Source organism: Myotis lucifugus, unplaced genomic scaffold (assembly GCF_000147115.1).
Source record: "Myotis lucifugus unplaced genomic scaffold, Myoluc2.0 scaffold_33, whole genome shotgun sequence".
NCBI lineage: Eukaryota > Metazoa > Chordata > Mammalia > Chiroptera > Vespertilionidae > Myotis > Myotis lucifugus.
Window position 1 is genome coordinate 2,340,721 of NW_005871081.1, and position 23,922 is coordinate 2,364,642.

Genomic DNA, 23,922 nt, shown 5'->3' on the forward strand with positions numbered 1-23,922 from the left:
GTTTGTAGAGAGAATCAAAAGAGATCAAGAATACCCAGTATGCATTTCTGAAGTCTCAATTTCCTTCTGTGAATTTCACTCGGTCTTCCCATCTCATTAGCATGGGAAATTGAAAGTGGGCTGTAGTTATATATATTTAAATACTTTGATGTTCCTGCATGTATCTCTGGTCTAATATCAATGGACTCGGAATTTTCTTGCTTAGAAAGGGTGACTATACACCCAGGAGGACATATTTTTGTGCCTCATGGTATGCGGGGTTTGGGGAAGGGTGGAGGGGCAAAAGGGCATTGTAGCCTTCACCCAACAAGCCCAACTGAACCAGTGACTCAGAGCGAGGAGAGGGAGCTGCTCTGCTTCCTGTTGCACCCCATGGAGTTCCCAAGCCCCGCCACCTGCCAGCCTCAGTCTCCTCCATGGGCTTCCCTTTTCCTGTCTTGGGTTTCATGTCCGTCAGCTGGGGTGGGCACTCAGCCACCCAGTGTTTCTCTTGTGACACCAGATAATTCCTGTCCTTCCCGAGTATGGGGAGGGCTGAGTTCCTTCCCCACTGCTGATGCTGGTTCACTTGCCCTATTATTGCATGTATTTAAGATCTATGTTGTTTTCCTGTGAGTTAGCTGAGTAACACTTGCTAAATGAATTTCCTTTAAATGGTTTTTACAGAACAAAGTATTGGATGTTTTAAAACATCCTAATATGAGATAGAAAGTGGCTAAGTGTAGGCTGGTTGGGTGTGGAAGCTTGATGTTATTCAGCAAGCATCTGGATGGTCTACTTTCTCCAGGACACAGATGGACACCTCGGTGTTTGAGATTTCTTTAAGGACGAAGGTTATGTCTGCCGAACACCAGGTTTGGTGTCATTGGGAAGATGGGTGCTGAATAAAAGAGCTCTACTGATTCATATCCTGGAGCACGTTGGTGAAATGAAATGCAGTGGTTAGGTTTAGTGTTCCAAGCCGTTCCTGTGAGAGAGCAGTTGGGCCCACACTGTTTTTAATAAATGAGGTCACAGAATATTTATATGTACCCGGGGCAGGCCCCGATTGAAACAGGAACCAACAAACTTGCACTTTAGTAACCCCACCACTCACCAACTTCTAGTTTCATTACATTTAGATCAGTTTATTATTTTGGTCCATGAAAGTAGAGAAATGAAACAAAAGGAAAAAATTAATGGCTGGAGGAAGGGTTTTTATTTGTACCTTTCTCCAAATTTGTCATTTTCTTCATTTAAAAAGAGAAGACAGATAAACAGCCCGGGGTCCATCCTTACAATGGAATAGTATTCAGTGATAAAAAGAAATGATCAAGCCATAAAAGGGTATGGTGGAACCATATTGCTAAGTGAAAGAAACCAGTCTCAAAAGGCTACATTGCATGATCCCAACCATATGACACTCAGAAAAGGCAAAACTATGGAGACAGTAAAACATCAGTGGTTGTCAGGGATTAAGGGGGAGGAGTGATGAACAAGAGGAGCACAGAGGATTTTTAGGGTATGAGACTATTCTGTATGATACCATATAAGGAACGCACACCATTATACATTTGTCCAAGTCCACAGATATACAACACCAAGAGTGAACCCTAAACTATGGACATCTATAATAATAAAAGCATAATATGCTAATTAGACTGGGCAGCTGAACAACCATCCGGACATCATTCCAGATGTCCTTCTGGACGAAGCCGCCGCAGCGGGAGCTGAGGCAGAGGTGGTTAGGGGCGACCAGGCAGCTAGGCAAGCAGTTAGGGGTGATCAGGCAGTCAGGCAGAGGGATTAGAGGCAATCAGGCAGGCAAGCAGATGAGCGATTAGGAGCCAGTGGTCCCAGATTGCAAGAGGGATATCCTACTGCCAGTTTAGGCCCAGGGATCGGGCCTAAACCAGCAGTCGGACATCCCCCTAGGGGTCCCAGATTGCAAGAGGGTGCAGGTCAGGCTGAGGGACCCTTCTCCCCTGCCCCTCATGCATGAATTTTGTGCACTGGGTCTCTAGTTTGTTTATAATAAGGTATCAACATTGGCACATCAGTCGTCACAAATATATTTCATTAATCCAAGATGTTAATAATAGGGGAAACTATTGGGGGAATGTCTGGGGCGGGGTAGGGAATACAACAGTCCCTCCTTATTAGCAGGGAATATGTTTCAAGACACACACACCCCAATTGGATGTCTGAAACCGCTGATAGTACTGAGTGAACCCTATGTATACTATGTTTTTTCCTATACATACCTATGATAAAGTTTAATTTATAAATTAGGCACATAAGAGGTTAACAGCAATAATTAATAATAAAATAGAACAATTGTAACAATATGCAGTAATCAAAATTATGTGACTATGGTCTCTCTCTCAAAGCATCTTGTTGTATTGGACTCACCTTTCACTTAAAGGAAGCACTTTATGGATTCTCTTTGCAATATTAGAATTTCCAACGTCCCTCCCCTTGCACATTAGTAAGTAAAACAGGGGTTACTTAAACACAAGCACTGCAATACCAAGACAGTGGATCTGATAGCTGAGATGGCTATGAAGTGACTAAAAGGCCGGGAACATGTAAGCATGAATCTGCTGGACAAAGGGACGGAGTGGCAATCCTTTGAGATCTCACCATGCCCCTCAGGACCATTCACAGTTTAAAAGGTATGAACTTTTTTATTTCTGGAATTTTCCATTCAATATTTTCGGACTGCAGTTGAATATGGGTAACTGAAATAGCCAAAAGCAAAACCGCAGAGAAGAGGGGATACTATATATGGGAATTCTGTATTTTTCCACTCAGTTTTTCTATAAACTTAAACTACACTAAAAATATAATCTATTAGATTTTTTATGTGAAGACATACATTGGAATTCTTAGGGTGATTGCACTATGCTCTAAAAAGGGAACCTTTAGGCCACTTGCTTCTTCCTCTTCATCGGCTCCTGCATTTCCCTGCCTCGCTGCCCTGAAGAACCTCTCCCAGGAAGCAAGGGTGCCATGAACGTAGCTGCCGATTTTGTTCCTGTGACTCCTTTCCTGGCCCTCACAGCACCAGGTGTCTGTGGGCCCAGCTAGAGGTCAAGCCCACTTTGCAAGCTTTAAGCCCCTACCTCGCTAGGACTTCTAGTGAGAATGTATTGTTCCCTTTAGGTGACTTTAGTAAAAACCAACACTCTCTGCCACATTCCTGATGTCCAGTGAAGCATGGGCTGTGTTTCTTTTCCATCGAGATGACTGGCCCTGGGAGGAGGAACCACAGGTGTTTAGTAACAAGGTCTTCCCACACCCATGGGGTCCCTGGCGCTGCTGAGAGGTGCCTGGAGGGTGCCCCTTGGCCAGCACTTCGGTGGGCAGAGTCTTTGGCTGACACTGACCCTGCCTGGGCAATGGGTGTCTACTGGTCATCTTCTAAGTGCCAAGCCCAGTAGCAGGCAGGGGATGAACACAGTGAGGCACCAGATTTACCCCCAAGAGCAGTGGTTCTCAACCTTCTGGCCCTTTAAGTACAGTTCCTCATGTTGTGACCCAACCATAAAATTATTTTCGTTGCTACTTCATAACTGTAATGTTGCTACTGTTATGAATCGTAATGTAAATATCTGATATGCAGGATGGTCTTAGGCGACCCCTGTGAAAGGGTCGTTCGACCCCCAAAGGGGTTTCGACCCACAGGTTGAGAACCGCTGCCCAAGAGACTGGGCAGAAAGGGTGAGTCCAGTAGCAAGGTAAGTGCTATGCAGAGAAAAGGGTTCTGTAAGAAGGGGTATTTAGGGCCAGCCTCCAGGATCAGTAAACGCTAGCCACCCTGAGGAGGGGAGGAGAGAAGAGCTCTCCCTGGCTCCATTGGATGCCCAGAGTGGGCCCCGGAGACACTCTCCCTGCAGTCCTCAAAACACCAGGTTGCCGTCTCCTGTTCCACCTGCTCCCCCAGCTCTGCTCAGCTCAAACTCCCAGAAACACCTGGGGTGCAAGGGACCTGGCTTCCCCCTCTCGTCATACTTACCTTGCTCTAGGGATCTTTTGTGGATTATTTAAGAAATCATTGCAAAATTTGTTAGGACAGTTGCCTTACAGAGTAAGCCCCTGAATCACCATAGTATCTAACATGTCATGTAGCATAAATACCTCCATGCAAAACTGAAGCTTGGGAACTGAAACCCTGAGAGGCTGTCTGGTTAGGGTTTTTCTTGCACCTCAGAAGTAGTTCTCAGAAGCAAAGTAAATGGGGCATAGAAGTCTGTTTTGAGATAAGCCCACAGATTACCACGTAAGTACATGATGTGACCTTTCTCAGGATGCTGCCCACACTCCCCCATTCCCGGTTCACCTGGGCAAACAGCATAGGTGTGGGGCATTTTGTGGCATGTGACACTCCCTGGCTCCCCAGAAGAGCGACCCTAGCTAAGCTACCAGAACTACTCCATCAGCAGTAAGACACAGAGGTGCTGACCAGAATTCCCAGTGCAGATTCCCAATCACCTAGCAACGATTATGAACAATGTCCACTGAAGAAAGCACCTTTGTTTGGCCTTGATTTGCCTCTTAGGAATTATCTGTTGGTTGATGTTTTTTTCATTAGTTTCCATTTATCTTAAAAGAAGATGAGTGCAGTGCAGCCCTAGTTTTGCAGGCAGTGGCTTTGCCTTGTGGCCTTCGTGGAAGCAAAACTGAGAAAAAAATGCTGGCCTTGACAGTATGGGTGAGTTGCATGTTGATGACATCTTCAAGCAAAAGTGTCTAAAGAGGGCAGATCTAAATGCTTTCTCCAGACAACACCACCAATAAAGAAACTTATAATATTAATATGTAAATGTTACAATTCCAAACTTTTAAATTAGTTTTATAATTGTGATAAAGGGAAGTTCTATTCTGCTGTGTGTGTGTGTGTGTGTGTGTGTGTGTGTGTGTGTGTATACGCCGCAATCTTGACACCACTAATATAATATTTTGGCTATAAACTCCACGGGCTCTTGATGCTGAAAGTATTTTGTCTGTATGGGTTCTAGTAACATTGAGGAAGAAATCCTGCAGTGCACGGAGAAATAGGGCCTGGGTGGCTGTGCTGGGCAGGCTCGTGTCTCACCCTCCCAGTGACTCTACAGCAGGGGTCCTCAAACTTTTTAAACAGGGGGCCAGTTCACTGTCCCTCAGACCGTTGGAGGGCCAGAATATAGTTTAAAAAAATAACTATGAACAAATTCCTATGCACACTGCACATATCTTATTTTGAAGTAAAAAAACAAAACGGGAACAAATACAATATTTGTATTTGCGTGTGGCCCACGGGCCGTAGTTTGAGGACCCCTGCTCTAGAGCCATAGAGTGCCCCTGCCAGTGCATTTCTCAAGTTACAGCTGTAAAGTAACTGTAGTGTAAATGTCACCAATGCCACCACTGCATGAACATCACCATCCAAAGTAAGCAGGGACTTTCCACAGAACAGAGTGAGTGGAATACAATAATATGCAGTTGTTCCAGTTGAATCATTTTTTTAATATATATTTTTATTGATTTCGGAGAGGAAGGGAGAGGGAGAGAGAGCTAGAAACATCAATGATGAGAGAGAATCATTGATTGGCTGCCTCCTGCTTGCCCCCTACTGGGGTTTGAGCCCGCAACCCAGGCATATGCCCTGACTGGGAATTGAACCATGACCTCCTAATTCAGAGGTCAACACTCAACCACTCTGCCATGCCAACCGGGCCCAGTTGAATCTTAAATGCACACCAGAGAGAGATTTAGACCAGATTTGCAAACAGGTGTGTGTGTGCAACCAAGATTGGTCCTCTAGGGTTAGCTGACTGCTGTTCTTCAACCTCCATGACCGCCGTGAGTCCTTCTCAGAGGGTGACTGTAAACATATTTGAGAAGGAAGTGGGGACAGGGGATGGCTAAACCATAGGGAATGTGACTTGGTTTGCTAATTCTGAGGACAAGGCTCAGGGTTTACACTTGTCTTCCTGCCTCCTCTGGAACTCAGAGTATGGGGTGGGCACACTGCGTGTGAGCTCTCAGCGCTTGTTTTAGTTTGGCTTTGCAAAACCTGGCCATTCTTCTACTTGCTTGCCCAGCTGTGCAGCTCCTCATTCTGTGAACAGTTTAGGTAATACCTCTGGAAAAACATCCCTTCCCTAAGACACCCTGTGCTCTAGTTCATCTGTGTGTCCCAAAACCTTCATTCAGGGTGGCAATGTCACTATGTGTCTATGTCCTGTCTGTCCCACTGCACCTGAGTCCCGGACAGCAGAGGTAGTATCCCGTGTCTCTGTGTCCCCAGCACCAACGAGGAGGCTGCTACATTCTAGGCCAGTGGTTCTCAACCTTGGCTGCACATTAGAATCACCTGGGAATCTTTTTAAAATCCTGATTTCTGGGCCTCATCCTCCAAAAATTCTGTTTCTTTGTTATGGGGTGGGGCCACAACGTCAGTAACAAAGAAACAGAATTTTGGGCAAACCTTTTGAGTTCGGCATGTCAGCATTTTGAAAAACCCTAACTTAACTCTGGTGCCGTATCACATATAGAAATTTTTTGATATTTGCAACCATAGTAAAACAAAGACTTATATTTTTGATATTTATTTTATGTATTTAAATGCCATTTAACAAAGAAAAATCGACCAAAAAAATGAGTTCGCATGTCACCTCTGACACGCGTGTCATAGGTTCGCCATCACTGCTCTAGGTGTATAACAAACACGCTTCTTTAGGAAGTATTTGAGATGAACAAGAGCCTGGAGATCATTAGCAGGACACGGACACTGACAGCCAGCTCGTGGCGCCCACACTGGCTCTTGTCCAGGCCCCACAGTTAAGCTTGTGATTCCTAGACCACAGGAAGTAGACCCCACGCTCAATGGGGGCTGCATTGTCTTACCCTGAGGCTAATCATTCCTAAACATGCTTCCTGCTTTCTCATAAGTGCCCTTTTGCCTTTCATAATTATACTAGTTTATTTTAAATGCTTCCTGTGCCTTTATTCTTTTGATATTGGTTGTCTCAATTAGAAAAAGAGGCTGCCTTCTTAGATTAAGTTATATGTCAGTCTCAGATACCACTTAAGTTATGTAACAGAGATCATTTGAAATGCAATACTAATGAAAATGTTGCCTATTACACCGCCCACAGTTTATACCACAGGCTGGTTGTTCCAGGTTAATTTATCCACAAAATACTTAATTCATTCAAGACAAGTGCACTAATTTTTATTTTGATGTTTCTTGATTTCAATTAAATGTCTTTTATTTCAGTATATGCTCTGCCCAAAATGGATGTGTTATGCTTAAAGAATATTTAATGGCATAAGAAAAAGCTGGCCGTACATTGTTTATTAAATAATAAAGTGTGTTAGAATCTCTATTACATTATGACCCCAAATACAACAAGAAAATAATTAGTAATTATCTCAGGTTGGTAGGCTTATGAAGGATTTAAATTTTCTTCATGTTTCTCTGGCTTGTGCAGTATTCTTTGATGAAGAGAAATTTCTTTGTATCAAGGGAGAAACTATTTTAAAAGTCTTTGACATTTTGCAAAGCCGAAGCTCTTTTTCCTTAAAATACCCTTACTTCACAGAGACACCAGGAGATTTTTCCGGGATTGCAGGATATCACTTCCACACTAGGTTCATGGCAGGTGGGAGGTCATCAGGGTTAGAAGGCTGAAAAGCTGGATTGGGGAAAGATGAGAGCGTTCTGTAGCTAGATGTCATCAATGAGCAGGAAGACCCATACAGATGTTCAACCTTTTGGCCATGAATGGAAACTCACACAGTCAGGTCAATCTTGGTCAGCCCTCCAGGAAGAGTCACCGGTCTTCTCATAGACAATCAACCACCTTCCTCATATGGGTACACACAGTTACCTCCTTAGTTATCTTCTCACGTAGCTTTAAAACATCCAGGGTTGTCCAGGAAGGATCACACCAGACGAGGCCATAATAGAATGTCTGGTACAATCGGATGACTCGAGACTGAAGTCAGCCAGGCTGCCATAGCCCATCTGCAGCTCAATCTGCTTTTAGAGAAAGATTTCTGAGTATGTACTCTATAAACCAGACATTTCACATATGGCATTCTGTTTAATGTCTATAGAATAGATGGTGTCTCCATTATACAGATGAGGAACTGAGACCCAGGGAGGTAATATCTCTAGAGCTAGAAAGAGGCAGAGTTATAATTCACGCCTGGTCCCAGATTCCATCCAAATTCCATGTTTTCCCACTAACTGCATAACATTGTTCCCCATCTACAAAAACATGAGGTGGCTGCACAAGCCAATGTCTCTGAGCCTCCAGTTCTGTTCATGCAACAAGAAAACTGAGGGAAGTGGATTTTGAGGTCCTCTTCCACCCTCACATTTCATTCTTAAACAATTTTGCTCATATACTAGCGTGACGGCTTAATACAATTTTTAATGAAATGCTACATTCTTTCTGGCATATGAAATGCTGCATTCTTTCTTTCATTAACGTCCCACAGTCCCTTGAGCAAAGCATAGCAAAGAAATGTTATGGGTTCAGATGATAGAAGGATCCAGAAAGGCCATAATTAGAACTGCTTTTCCACAGGCTTGTGCCTTCCCCCACTGAACAGGAAAAAAAATGCTAGTGAAATTGAAGCATTGCCTGTAGTGTTTGAAAGGGAGTTTCTGAAGTAGTACATCTACTTATGCATTTATATCACTGTATTCACCTCCTAATTTTTACCTGATATGTACAGCTTGGGATACACAAATTAGCTTTTCATCTTGTTGAAATTCTAATCCCTTCAAAGTCTTTGAAATAAGACTTCAAAATGGCAAATGGAATCATGTCCACCTTCACTTTGATACTAAACTACCACTGAAATAAAAACATCCATCTCACAAGCACGTAGTAACAAGTATTTTCAGTCCATGGTAAAGGGTCTGTGTTTGTGAGATGGCTAGAAACCACGCAAGTTAACAAACACAGCACTTCAGAAAATGCACCAAGTAAGCTCTTGTCTGGACTTTTGTTGTTTATGTTATGCATTCTTTGGATTAAACATTTTCCACTTATAATAAGTATGAATACCTGGAAAGAAGAATATCTTTGAGTGAAAAATTGTTAAAATTACATGTGTTTTTTTAGTCTATTGATAGAAATAATAACTTCAGTCTATAATTTTATATGGTCATACAAATTTTTTAATTAATTCTTGAGAATTGTTGAGAAATAGATGCTGTTAGGGGGTTTTGGATAAAGACTGTGAGAAAGAGTATTTAGATTTCATTTATGTTCAAAGTATGCAGAAAGTACCTGGTTGGCTCAAGTTTCTGATTGCAACTGATGTTCAGTAGTTTTGGTGGGGGGACCCAGATAGCCTCGGTGGCTGACCTCGGGAGAGAATGGGGAGAGGCAGTCTGAAGTTTATTTGGAATCTAGCTCTGGATTCAAGAAAGGCTGTGCTAGTCAGAGGATGACTGGGGTGCCGGGGCCACCATGTGCTTCTTTCTTGCTGAGCTTTGCTGATAACATGGCTTTTTCTCTCTCTTTCTTAAAACATCATTCATCCAATGGGTCTTTCCAAATGCACCTTCTCACATGAAGAAATAACTCTCACTTTCATTTTCTAATTGTGGCTGTTCTTCTTCCTTGTGTTTGTAAGAAACTTGAGCTAGTAAATGCTTATCTCCACCTGCCACAGGTCAGAGTGTTGTCTCTGTGTTGGTCTGCACAGGGGACATGTGCAAGCTGGACAAACTCAACTGACAGGATGAGGTTATCAGCCAGAAAGCCCTCATTATGTGGTTAAGGCAGCCTTCATGACTGTGAGGAATTCCGAGAAGCGGGTTGATGAGAAGGCCACACAGCAGAACAGGGTATGGAAGAGACAGAAGAGAGGAGTGTGCTCCCTGATAACGTAAAGGGCATGGTGACCCACATGCTCACCCTCCACCAAACTACAATTTTATCTCTTCTTTCTCCAAATTTGGTCATGAGTCTTCCCTGATTGGATGGTTAATCTTTGATGGACACTATGTAACTCTTTGAGTAATGTTGTCATTACTATATCTGAAATAACACTATGTAATATCAAAGATACTCTTTTTATTTTGGGAGAGGAAAAGAATAAATATAATTTTTTTAAAAAATCTTTTAATTGCCGAAACCGGTTTGGCTCAGTGGATAGAGCGTCGGCCTGCGGACTGAAGGGTCCCAGGTTCGATTCCGGTCGAGGGCATGTACCTGGGTTGCGGGCACATCCCCAGTAGGAGATGTGCAGGAGGCAGCTGATCGATGTTTCTCTCTCATCGATGTTTCTAACTCTCTATCTCTCTCCCTTCCTCTCTGTAAAAAATCAATAAAATATATTTAAAAAAAAAATCTTTTAATTGCCTCAAAATGGATCAGAGTGCAAGGCCCATCACCCATAGAACAATGTTGTCATTGGCTTGGAAAGTGGATGGAAAGAATTTTGGTAAAAGGTCTGAAGTCTTGCAATGCTAATGAAGTAGGCCTGCTTGCAAAATTCTACTCTTACAGGTGCTGATTAATCTCCAGGCAGCCATAAAAGGAAAAATCCTGAGTTTAAAAAGTTAATCATTTTAGAGCATCCAAAAGATGTCGCCCTTTTACCCATTTCTTACTAAGGATCAGCAAAAGCACAGATGGGCAATTTGTTTTTCTGACTGGTTGTTCCATAATTTTTACTTTTAGTGAAAGAGCCTGTCAGAACCAAGGCTTATCCAGTAAAAATAAAGTTAACCTATGGACATTTCCTTAGGATGGGTCCACTGCTGATATTCCTACCAATTACTATTTCCTCATTGATTTAGTTAATGAGTGAGGATGTTATTTAGAATCTAAAATATCACAGAAGCATTTTCATAAGAAATGATCCATTATCCATGGAGTGTGCCATATTTTTAATTTCATTATAACATTGGAGACATAATCTATAATAATAAAAGCATAATATGCTAATTACTAGACCGGATGTCCTTCTGGAAGTCCTTCCAGGACGAAGCCAGGGCTGCAGCCGCCGTGGCTGTGAGTGAGGGATCCAGGCAGCCGTGGCTGCGAAGGCCTACTCTTGCAAGAATTTTGTGCATCGGGCCTCTAGTTTTTAATATTACATATGCCTGGAATTCTGTTAAAAATATAGCATCCAGAATAATTTGGATTAAACTGCCCTTTGGTGTCTTAACCTCAGGAATTATGGTGCACTTTTGATAACCATGAGGAAGAAGTGTGGGTTTTGGAGAAAATTGCCCAAAGAACCTGGTTTTAAAAAAATATTCTTTAAATGGTTAGGCATTTACTTGTTTCCATTGCATCAACTAACAAGAAAATCAAACTGCCATAGGAGACACAGTTGACTCATTTGAGATTTTTTTTTAAAGAAAGAAAGAAAACATGATGATGTGAGCAACACTGGTGCGTCAAAAGGCCAGATGGCAACAGAGTACAGCTCTGTTCTGGAAAATGAGAGGATCAATTTAAAGAGTGTTACGTCAACTGCTGATTTGTTAATTAATTTTACAGAAAGACAGTTATGTTTCCTTACCTTGATCAACAGTGTCATTTCCTCATTCTACTGTGTGCTGACGTAGGGGGTTTTTCAAAAAGCAAACCTTGGCTCATTCAAGCTATTCATATTTTGTCTCTGTTGATTTGAACAACAGATACATGTTTATCAGTGGATCTCCACCTCCTGTGAGTGTGAACTGCTTTCCTCCCTCCAGGGTATGCTGTTCATAGTAAAACCTGTAATTGGAAAGAGGAAGTGGGAGGGGGCTGCTCTTACTGGCTGAAATTCTATTCTCACCAGAAGTCAAGGGCAACACATGGAAGAGATGGAGAATGATGAGCACCTAGATTATCTACTGGGAACATATTTAACAGCTTAGAAATCTCAATATTCTAGTTGTAAACACTACCTTATGGCAAACTAGATTCACATGATCATAATGAGATCATGGGATTTGGTTGTCAAAATCTATCTTATCAGCAGTTCCTGTCCTCAAGCAAAATTTTAGGATAGTCTTTAATATTAGGAAATAAACAGCAAAGATAAATGAGAAGCTTCTCTAGTGAAAACAGGGGTTGGGTAGCAAGCCCAGAAAGGCTCGTTCTAGATGGTTCTAGATGGAACTAAAATGGTTCTAGATCAAAGCAGAAACCCTGAAGATCAAGGAAATTGCTAAAGTGCAATTTTGCTGTTTGGTGTTCCAGCTCATTGGAAGCAAAAGTACTATGAAAGCCTAATTCCTTTGAAAAACACACGGGGGTGATGTTCTTTCTAGTACACGTGTCAACTGAAAATATTCAATTAAGTATGGGATATATAATTTAAGAAGCTGAGAGATTTACATTTTAGTGTAGAAAACCGTCCATTAAGTGGCCAAATTAATACCTCAGACATTAAAATATTCACCTTTACTTATCTAGACAAGTTGTTCTTAAGAGTGGAAAATGTCATTTACATAACACTGGATAACAGGTTGTTTGGTACATATGTCAGTGACAACCCAAATACTTTGCTCTTGGTTTTTATATCCGTATTCACACCTTTCAGGGTCTGGGGACCCCTGACAACAATATGAATCATTTCTGTGTCCTCCTCACCATCACCATCACCAGCTCTCTTGGCCATACCTTGGAATCTTCTCACAATCAAGAGACTGTGCCCCATGTCAACATGTTTCCCCCTTGTTTCTCCCAGGGTAACGCTATTTGTGTGGTCCAAAAAAAGGCTCTTCCTTTCACAGTAGTGTAAGGGAAGTGCATGGGACATGGTTAGTCATGGAACTGGGTTGTCAGAAGCAGGATAATGCCACATCAGGATAAAGTACCATTGTATCCATGGAGGGGAGCAGTTGTAGAGACCTCTTCGTATGGTTTTGCAACTTCTTGTTACTCTATAATAATGTCACAAAAAAAGTAATTTTTAAAAAGTCCTGAAATCTCTCTCCTAGTTGGGACTTGCCCATTCTCCCCATCTTTCTTCAGGTACCCCAGTGGGCTGGCAGCAGATGACCAAGCTCTGGGACAATTACACTCAGGAGCAGCACTAGCATCTGGAGAGGCTCGGGGACTCCCACACCTTCTCCCCCAACCTCCTCTGAGTCACCAGATCCAGGCTGTCCATGCACATCAACCAAATGCCAGGATGCCCATAATTTGTAATACGTCTTTTGCTGTGTGTAGTCAGTATCCATGTCCAAGTCTGTGTGTGACTGATCTCTTGATCTCTCAAAATGTGTGGGGGTTTTTTATTTTGCAAACATAAGTTATCATAGAGGAGAAACTCGTGGTTTTTTCAACTTTAAACACATGGCTTTCTAGGTACTTTTCAGTGTTGCACACAAATCCCCGTTATCATAACAGAGGTAATCAGAGGGTGCTCCATGGGCTCACTGTGGGGTTATGGCCAGGAGTCTGGAACTCTTCCTGCATCGTCTGATTGGAGGTGCAGGAAATCTAGGTACTTTTTCCCACGAACATTAAAGTTTTGTGTAAAATGGGTAATTTAAGACAACGGGAAAATCCAGTAAGAAATTTTCAAGTATTTTCCCAAATGTGAGTCCTTTGAAAGCCATTTGTTTTCAGGGGCCACACTTACAAGACCTATGCTTGTGGCACAAGCTGTATCCATGAAGCGTTTGTCTCTGAGACATGCAAGTTGTAAATGTAAAACAATGAAGCAGGATTAAAATGTCTTCAATAGTGAAATGAAGATGTTCCATTTCTGACATGTTGGCATTGTTCCTGTTGCTTTGTACTATATCATAATTCTAATGATTGTCTAATGATGAAAAAGGTTCATTTGTAAGAAAAATTTTTGGAAAGCAGTATTTTATAATTCTCAAAACCCGACTGCAAATGAAGTGCATTTAAAAATTTCTCAGGGATTTTGCCGGTTTGGCTCAGTGGATAGAGTGTCGGCCTGGGGACTGAAGGGTTCCAGGGTCAATTCTGGTCAAGGGCATAATCAAGGGCACATACCTTGGTTGCAGGCTCAATCTCTGGTCCCAGGGCCTCATGTGAGAGGCAACCAATCGATGTGTCTCTCTCACATTGCTGTTCTCTCTTTCTGTCTCTCTCCCTTCCTTCCAGTCTCTCTAAAAATCAATGGAAAAATACCTTCAGGTGAGGATTAACAAAATAAAATAACATTTTCTCAGGGATTTGAGTCAATTATTACAGAATTGAAAATAAAGGGAAATAACTAATCCTGGTCTTTAAAGACCATTTGAAATTTAATTGACCATTAGGCCACCAACTATCTTGGCACATGACCATTTAATAATGAGAAACTCAACCTTACATTAGGAACGAGAGCAGCATAATTCATCAAAAGCTACACACCATTTGCATTACTTTCCGTGGAGATTTCTTGGGGAAAGTGCAGAACGCACAGTTTTAATTAATTTATGAGCTTTTTAGTAGTGTTATAGCAATTGAGTTCTGGCAATAATGAAAACGTTTGTTGACAATTATGCTTAAATTCTATTTGACTTGGACCATGATTGTACCTCATCTCCTGCCTCAGAAGCTCAGGCTGCAGTTAATGAAGTCATGGGGGACGGGGGACGGGAGATGGGGGAACGGGGAAGTTTTGAAAAAATTGAGTAATGCTGATAAACATAAACATCTTAAATATTTAAACCAGGATAAAACAATAATACCAAACAAAATCTATTTGTAAAATTGCATTGTTATTCTGACAAATCTCATTTGATCCATATGGATTGGATTATTAAAATATCAATTTAATAATTTTCAGAGTTGAAAAAGCCTATGATATGCTTATAACAATGAAATATGACCCACACCATTTTTTTCAAGTTTTTATCTGAAAACAGACATAACCCTGATCACTGGTGAGCCTCAGTGGTAAAGACACTGAATTGATCCTCCCTTCTCATTTGGCAAAAGAGGGATTCTACCTCCTGGATGCTGACTTTTCCTCTCACAAACTCTGTGGCCTTGAATTTAGTATTCATTTTCTCTGGACTGCAGATTCCAACCTGTGATTCTAAAAATATTTCTGTCTCTGTCCCTATCCCTATCCCTACCCCTATCCCTATTCATACCCCTATCCCTATCCCTATCCCTATCCCTATCCCTATCCCTATCCCTATCCCTATCCCTATCCCTATCCCTATCCTTATCTCTACCTCTACTTCTATCTAACTCTATCTCTATCTCTGTCTCTATCAACATCATCAGAATGTCTACTAAGTGTATGTGTGATCTAGTAATTACAATAACATCTCAAAATTGTAAAATTATTAGCACAGATGGAGAAATGGAATTTATTCATTCTATAAAATCATTAGAGCTGTGGCTACTGAGTACTTATGTGGTAAGCGTAGTGTTAATTACACACTTGACATTATGAGTGCACATTATTAGTATACTTACTTTAAAGATGAAGGAACTGAGGCCTTAAGAGATTAATTAACTTGCTCAAGGTCACAGAGCTAGAAAAATGTGGACATGTTGAACCCTTGCAAATTACTGCAGACTCCTAAACTCCCACATTCCCAGACCACATGTTGGGTACTGCCTGAAAAGACTATTCTAAGCTTCATCATTCCATTATAATGCCTCACTTTAAATAAATTCTTCCTCACCAATCACAACATTAGATGAAAAGACCATACCCTGTTTTATATATTCCACAAGCATTTATTTACCCAGTTAGGTACAATGGTAGTTTTTGGATATATGCATGATGTAAGTAAATAATTTATTAACTGTGTAGGTGAACCTGTCATTGGTAACAATGTGTTTCTACTTTGATTCCATATGACTTATTGAAAGCCCCAGATAAGAAATACAGGAGGAAATATATTTTTGGAAAAGCTGGCTTGAGATGAATAAACAGAATGATGACTTGAAACTTCTTTTCAGAGACACTACTGTATTATTTATCAAATGGTGTAAATACCTAAATTTAAGGAGCTTTTCAAGGTAAACAACAGCTGAGTCTTTCCACATGCCCTAACATTCAAGGAGACATTTTTTTTTGCCTAGATTTTAAGATATGGCCATTGTCTAGCTTCATTTCTGTGAGTATACTCACGGTTATACAATTTAGTATCTTTGAAATAATGTTAAGTGTCTTTGCTAGGAGAGCCTTATTTTCCACTGTAAACATTGGACAGGTATAAGACATTGCTTTTAAACTTATACCAAATGGCAACCAACTTATTTCTCATAATACTTGTGTCATAAATATATCCCTATTACCTCCATTCAAATCAGATTCCTTAAACAGCTTTGAATTTGATTAATCCCACCTGTGATTCAGGAAGACTGTTTTAACTATAGGACTCAAAGGTTGGGTGGGGTAAGGGAGGGTTGAGCGGTGGGGGGTGGGGACAGCCCCAAAACTACAGATAAGTAAATCAAGTACACATATTTGATCTCATTATTAATTTAGGTTGACATTTTGTCTAATCAAGCAATACCTTCTTAATAGTGCACTCTATACATATGCATTGATATGGTTTTCTAGACTGAAAATTATATTCATACACACATTATTATCATTATGAATAATATTAAATCATCCCAAATTGACATATTTTAGTATAGTGATATAAATCCTGCTATGAAAGTTATTTGCATATAGAATGTTATTTAAAATAAATGATATTCCTAATTATTTTTAACCATATCCTTTATTTATTAAATTGAATATTGACTTCAAATAGTTCACAAGAGACAGAATTTCCCTACAGAAATCTACTTATTCTGGAAACAGTTTTATGTGATATACTTTTGCAGATGACAAGGTTTCTCCTTTTGCCAAGTTCTATTTGTTATTTGAAATTTAACCAACAAGTAGTTACTGACACTTCATATAATATAATGAGCTACAGAAATTTTCTTAACAATGTTTCTAATAAATAGGAATATTGTCTCAATGATACTTAGATTGAAAAAAAGTAAATGCTTCAAGAAAGTGTCTTAAAATGCGTGAATATTTGATGCATGCTTAGCAAGTACCAAGAGAATAACATGATATATCAACTTCGCTAATTGAAATTATAACCACAAAATCCCCTCAACCCTATGTGTTGTTTTTCCAGTCACAAAAAAAGGTAATGTGTACTTTTTACTTTTAATATCTCCATATATTTTCCTACAAATTGTCTTAATAAAATTAATTTTTTAATTTTTGACAAAAAATAATATATTCCAGGCTGGGCTCTCAACATTTGTTTTATATTAATTTTTAGTACTGGAGTATTTAGTTACTAAACCTAATTTGTGGCTCATTACATCATTTTAGACAAAAATATAAACCAGTAATTTTTTTCAGGGGGGATATGTCCTTCAAAATATTTGACAGGTTCTTAAAAAAAAAAGTTTGGAAAGACTGGTTGCATACACTGATAAATTCAACAGTTATTAAAGACCTAGTAGTACCCAAACAATTTAGTGTATCAGTTAAACAACACATGTGAGGTGTAAATTCTAACAGTGGGAAATGCATTACAAACAGTGGAAGTAATAAATAAACATTACATTGCAAGTTGCAGAGTGACTTCTGTTACAAAAAATAAAGTAGAAATGGTAACGAGAACCAATGAAGTGACATGTGAGCAAAGCCTTAAAGGAGGCAGGAAGATGTCCAGGGTAAGATCAGCAAGGTCGAGCCACGTCCCCAAGGGGAAGCCTGCCTGGGGTGCCAAGATACCACCTTGGCTGAAACAATGGAAGAGGCAGGGCGTTAGGAGGGAAGGCAGAAGAGGAAATAGCTCTAGGTGCTCTATGTCCTTGTAGGCCACAGAAAGGCCCTTCACTTTTCCTCCCAGAATGAAATAAGGAACCAAGTGGTCATCTGAGTAAAAACAAACTATACAGAGGAAACAAAAAGGAACAAGTCTGCCTGAGGAGGTTGAATTATGTCCCCCTCAACACCCCACCCCCCCGCAAAAGATATGTTGAAGTCTAATCCCCAGTACCTGTAAGTGTGACTTTATTTGGAAATAGTGTCTTTGCAGGTGTGACTAGGTTAAGAGGAAATCATTACGTGGACCCTAATCCAATATGACAGGTGGCCTTACAAGAAGATACAGAGACATGCAGGAAGAACACCATGTGAAGGCAGAGGCAGATATTGGACTGTTGTGTTGTCACACCAAAGATCCAAGGCCACAGAACTGTGAGAGAATAACTTTCTGTTGTTTTAAGTTCCCCCAGTTGGTGGTATATTGTCACAGCAGCCCTGGGAAACTTATACATCAGTGAGAGTCAGGATAAGACAGGAGGTGATGGAGGTTTCAGGAGAGAGGAGGGCAAAGGGAATGGAAGGGACATTGGGTCATAGAGATGCTGATGACTGTCCAGCCATCCTGGGATCACTCTACATTTGTGTTTGTGAATTTCACGAAAGACCAGCGTGGTCTTCTGGTGCAGCTGCCCAGTGACAGAGAATTGCACTTAAGTTCAAGTGGGTGCATTACAGATGGGCAAGGTAGGGGCAGCTGAGGGTATTTCCAAGGGAGTGATAATAAATGGATCTTGGCAGACAAAGAGATCTTTCTCATTCTTTTTAATTGTTGCACATGATACCCCCTAGCATGAATATGTTATAGTTGATTTAGTCACTTCTTTATTGATGGACATTTAGGTACTTTACAGGTTTCTGCTATTGTGATCTTACTTATGTTTGTAAAAACTTGAGAGTGGTTGCCTATTTTTTGTTATCTAAAATGTTTCAACATGTGTTTATATTTGACTTACTGAAATTTTTAAGTGAAATAAAAAAAAGTGTTTGCATGACAATAAAAAATGTAAGTTGATCTTGGAATTAAAGTTGGGTACAGAGGGAAGTAATGGCTTGAGAGAGGGGTGAGAAACCACAAAAAAGTAGGAGAAACAATGAATTCTGGATCCCACTGAAGTTAATTTTTATTTTGCATTTCCTGGCATAGTACCTCACATATAATTCTATCCAATAAATTGGCTAATTAAAATATTAACGCTCAATAGCTGTGTTACTTACAAAATTAGATTTCTGGATTTAAACACTATAGAAAAAATGTAATATTTTAGAACAGGAAGGAGCCTTAGCAAGCATCTAGCCAGATACCCACATGTTATTAGATGAGGAAATATTTAGGGTAAGTGCACTATTACATAGCTATTAAATCATAGAAGCAGAAGCAGAATTCAGGTTGTTGGTGGCTGTCTAGTGTTGCTGCCACATCTATAAATTACTTGACTTAAAAGTCCCTCAAGTCACCCGTGCTGGAAACAACTTTGAAAAGTAGTTCTTTTAATGTGTCTGTTAATGGTCATTTAGGACAGTTTTACAAGACACATTTTAAAAATCAAGTAATATTAGAATAGAGAGTAACCAATTATTTATCTATGTTCTATGTTAACCTATTTGCTTTTGCTACTGAGTTAGAGCATAAAAGAGAAAAAGTTACAGCTACCTTTTCTTTTAGTTATGTAAGCAAATGCAGAGTTACTAGGCGATTGCTGGAGGAGGGGAGGGGGTTATGGTGAAAAGGAATTGTATTCCCATGTAGTCATTTGCATTAAAATGTATACCAGATGCTTGATGATAATTTATGGACAATGCCTTCCCTTGCATTCCCTTGGTTGTCACACACTGAAAGAAAAATATTAGTCATATGTGGGGAAATCTGCGCCAGTGGCCATATCTAATTTTGTGTTTCAATACCTACTTTGGAGCGCTCTGGAATTTCCAGCATTGCTGAGCATGTTGGTTATTGCCTTCAATACACTGTTCCTTTGAGCAATTTACCTATTTTGAAAATGTTAACATAGCCTCAGTACTTTCATTTCCCTCCACTCAGCATCTCATAGCTATACACACCAAGGAACAAACACTAGAGAGGAGATGGGACCTCAATTCCGTTCCATTGAAGATGGCAGCAAACTGTACTTTTACTTCCAGTCTTTTCTGAAGTTGAATCAAAGAGCCTTTTGTGGTTCTTCCACAGACTGATCCTACAGTACGTCGGCCGCTGCCTGACTCTCCAGTTCATTGTGCTTGCAGTGGACACATGTTATTTCATTGACCCCACACTTCTCTTTCCACCTGAGAACATTCCTTCACTCATCCCATGTGACTCTGGCTAGATGGTTAAGTCTGGGACCAACTGTCCCCACCCACAGGAAGGGGATGAGACTGAGTCTGGTGAATCCTGGTATCTCATTTACCCTCTGCAGGGATGGGTTCAAGCAGGGGTCCTCAAACTTTTTAAACAGGGGGCCAGTTCACTGTCCCTCAGACCGTTGGAGGGCCGGACTATAGTTTAAAAAAAAACTATGAACTGCCAAACCGGTTTGGCTCAATGGATAGAGCGTAGGCCTGCGGACTGAAAGGTCCCAGGTTCGATTCCGGTCAAGGGCATGTACCTGGGTTGTGGGCACATCCCCAGTGGGAAGTGTGCAGGAGGCAGCTGGTCGATGTCTCTCTCATCGATGTTTCTAACTCTCTATCCCTCTCCCTTCCTCTCTGTAAAAAATCAATAAAATATATTTTAAAAAAAACAAGAAAAAAAAAACTATGAACAAATTCCTATGCACACAGCGGCGGCAAAAACACCTGCGGGCCGTAGTTTGAGGACCCCTGGTTCAAGGGGTAATGACAAACCCCAAACAGGACCAGAGTTCTTCTGTGGCCACTGGAAGAAAGAGATTCTTTCTCCCCTCAGATCACAAGCCATGAAGTCGAAGGGGGAGGTGGCCAACAGCCATCTTTCCTACCACATGAAGGTAATAGGGCCAGCAAGGAAAAGGAAACAGAAATAAGTTGAGAAGGTGAAGGAGAGAAACACACACACACACACACACACACACAGAGAGAGAGAAAGAGAGAGAGAGAGAGAGAGAGGAAGATTATAGTACACCATTTAAACTCCAGATCCAAACGTGCAGTCCATTCAACTGCTGAACTTGGTGCTGTAGGCCAGTAAGTCTTTTCTAGTTAAGCTAGTGCAACCAGTAGGCACCATTAACTTCAAACACTTTCTACATGTCCCCCCTCTCTGCCTCCTAAATATACATTAAACCAGTCCCATAACTTTTCTGGTCACCCTTGGTTATTGGAACGTTCCCATTCTCAGACAGTAAAAATCCCACTCTGATCGACACAAAACCTTCCCCTCTCTTCCTGTTCAGACATCCCTGCCTGAAAGCTCAGGGATTCCCTGAAACCCTGGAACCGGCAATGAAGAGAGGGCTGGCATCTGTCCTCCCACGCCTGGGGTTCCGGCTCTCCGCTCACTACTCTGGCTTCTCCAGAGGGACGGGAGAGTGTTCCTTAAACATATTTCATAATCTAGCTGTTTATTCCTGCTGTTTGCAAATGTCGACACGCCGGGTGTTTCTATATGCTGGATTCAGGAGCCCCACCCTCAGCTGAGGGCTGTTCCCCGGCACTTGGCTTTCCCTGCAGCCCTTTGGGGAGAAGTCCTTGAGCTGGGCTCCAGCTCAGTGACCTTTCCTGGTATCCATCTGGTCAACGGGAAATCTTGGCAGCCTTGCCCCCCACCCCACGCCACCCCACCCAGTTTGGAAAGAGCATGTTTCTCCCACTGCAGCTCTCTCTGCCCTTCTGTCCTGTCACTGTGGGCGGCCACAGCTTTCCTGCCTGTCTGCTTCTCCAGGTAACAGTCAGCAGTCTCTTTGTTCAAATGTGCCCACCATTTCCAGGGGGTGCCTCTCAGAGCCCCCTTCCCCCACCCAGAGCTCCTGTCCTGACTGCACACTTCTTGACCCAATGCAGGACTGGTGAGATTTTACATGTCAGGAAGTCTCTTCTTCTTGAAAGCATGTCCTTGTTGCTCAAAGATTCTCATGAGCATCCATTAGTTGACTTGGGAATGCAAGTGACAGGAAATCCAAACTAGACCTTTGAGGAAAGCCAGCTCAATAATTAGTCTCCTTGAACTCTCCTCTTCTTTTACATTGGCCAGTGGTGAGTAATTGGCGAAGGATTTCAGAAAGAACTTTCTACAACACCTATGGTTTTTCCCACGGATGCAGGCAATCCTTCTCCATTGTCCCGAATCTCTGAGGCACTGAGAGGTTCAATTGAATATTCCACTACAATGATTTTCAGCTTAAGTTGTGTCAGTTACACACGAAGGAGTCCTGACATGTATACCTCCTTTTCTCATTCATTTCAGAGGCCTTGGGGTACTGTTTACTATCTTCTCCCCTGAAAGGCCCCTGTAAATGCCAGGTTTATTACCGCTGTGTTTCAATTCCCTACCTTTACTTGGCATCCCCTAGGAATTCCCCTCTGCTTACATAGAGGTCCTGAATAGTCTCTTTCCCACTCCTTGGCAACAAGTGCTTGATGAATGCATAAATAGACAAGTCAGCACAGGAACCCATGCACTGCTATCATCCTGATGTACTCTGGCCAGTAATTTTCCATGTGCGAGTTCATGACCAATTTTCACTACTACCAATAGTCGGACCATTTTCCCAACCCACACAGAAAAGTGTGCATCTGTCTCGATAAAGACACATTCAACATAGAAGTAAACTTTATCAAATAATCAAAAAGACGATGAATAATCTTAAAGAAAGGGCAATGAGTTGCTACCAGCTTGAAAACAATAAGAAAATAGGAGCATTCTCTGGGACAAGCTCATAAAACACAGACACCGTAGTACATTGCAAATGTGGAGGTTAATGAATTGTTACAAAGCCACTGTGTTTGTAACAGCTACTAGGTCAACAAATTGAACTATGTCAGTCTTCTCAGAAGCCCCCATGAGTCCTTACCCCAGTCACAAGCTCTTGCCCCCTCCAAAGTCACGGCTATTGGCACTTTTATACTAATCATTTCTTTGCATTTTTTATTGCTGTACTTAAACTTGATATGATCTTAAATTTATACATCCCCCAATCCCATTCCTTTTCTTAAGAATGTGGGCTATTTCTTTCCCTTACAGTTCATTTGTTGAATAATCTAGGTCAATTATCCTGTTGTGTTTCCAGAACTTGCTGATTGCCAGTTGCATACAGCAATGATTCTGTGTCACTGTAAGCAGCTGAATTCAGAGGTGTGATCTGATTTGGGTCTGATTCCTTTGGCAAGACTAGTGGTGGCATTGTGCTCCATCATCAGAAGAAACTTCATGTTTGGTTTTCACTCCCTTTCAACGGTAGCAGCTACTAGTACTCAATACTTCAATCCATAGATTCAGTGGAGATTGGAAAATAATTATTTTTTAATTTTACCATTTTGTTTTCATTTATTAGCTAGCATAAATCTATGAGACCTTTACCCTCATCTAATATTTAGTTAGGAGTATATAGTTGCTGTAGGATAAACGAAATAAGGGCTTGATTCTTTCCACTTATTCACTGAGGTTTCCAGATAATGGACTCATTACATACTCTCCTCAAAAAAGTGACCAATTTGGTTTTTAAAAATATTATAATCACAAGGATTTAAGCCTATATGATATATGTCAATCTTTGCCATTTCTACCCTTATTGAAATTCAAATTGCACCTTTTTGGTCAGTGGGAATTTGTCAAGCTGGCTCTTTAGTTCTTTTAAAATAAGCCCAGTAGTCTTTTTTATTTTTTTAAATATATTTTTATTGATTTCAGAGAGGAAGGGAAAGGAAGAGAGAGATAGAAACATCAATGAGAGAGAATCACTGATCAGCTACCTCCTACACGCCCCCTACTGGGGATTAAGCCTGCAACCCGGGCATGACCAGGAATTGAACCATGCCTTCCTGGTTCATAAGTTGCTACTCAACCACTGAGCAACACCAGTTGGGTAAGCCCAGTAGTTTTTTTATTGCTTCTTCTTTTTATTTTTTTTAAAATATATTTTATTGATTTTTTTACAGAGAGGAAGGGAGAGGGATGGAGAGTTAGAAACATCGATCAGCTGCCTCCTGCACACTCCCTACTGAGTATGTGCCCACAACCAA

At 41.0% G+C, this 23,922-nt stretch overlaps 1 long non-coding RNA gene across 2 annotated transcripts; it reads right to left on the reverse strand.

Annotated features, from left to right (window-relative positions):
* Positions 1-7,561: 7,561 nt before the first annotated feature.
* On the reverse strand, positions 7,562-11,912 carry LOC106696869. Of its 2 annotated transcripts, none has more exons than XR_002828760.1 (3): positions 11,524-11,912; positions 9,273-9,607; positions 7,562-8,005 (listed from the first exon to the last, which is right to left on the reverse strand). It is a non-coding gene; the product is annotated as an uncharacterized LOC106696869 (long non-coding RNA). The 2 variants fall into 2 exon arrangements; XR_002828759.1 differs by having other exon boundaries at positions 7,562-8,008.
* Positions 11,913-23,922: the final 12,010 nt, after the last annotated feature.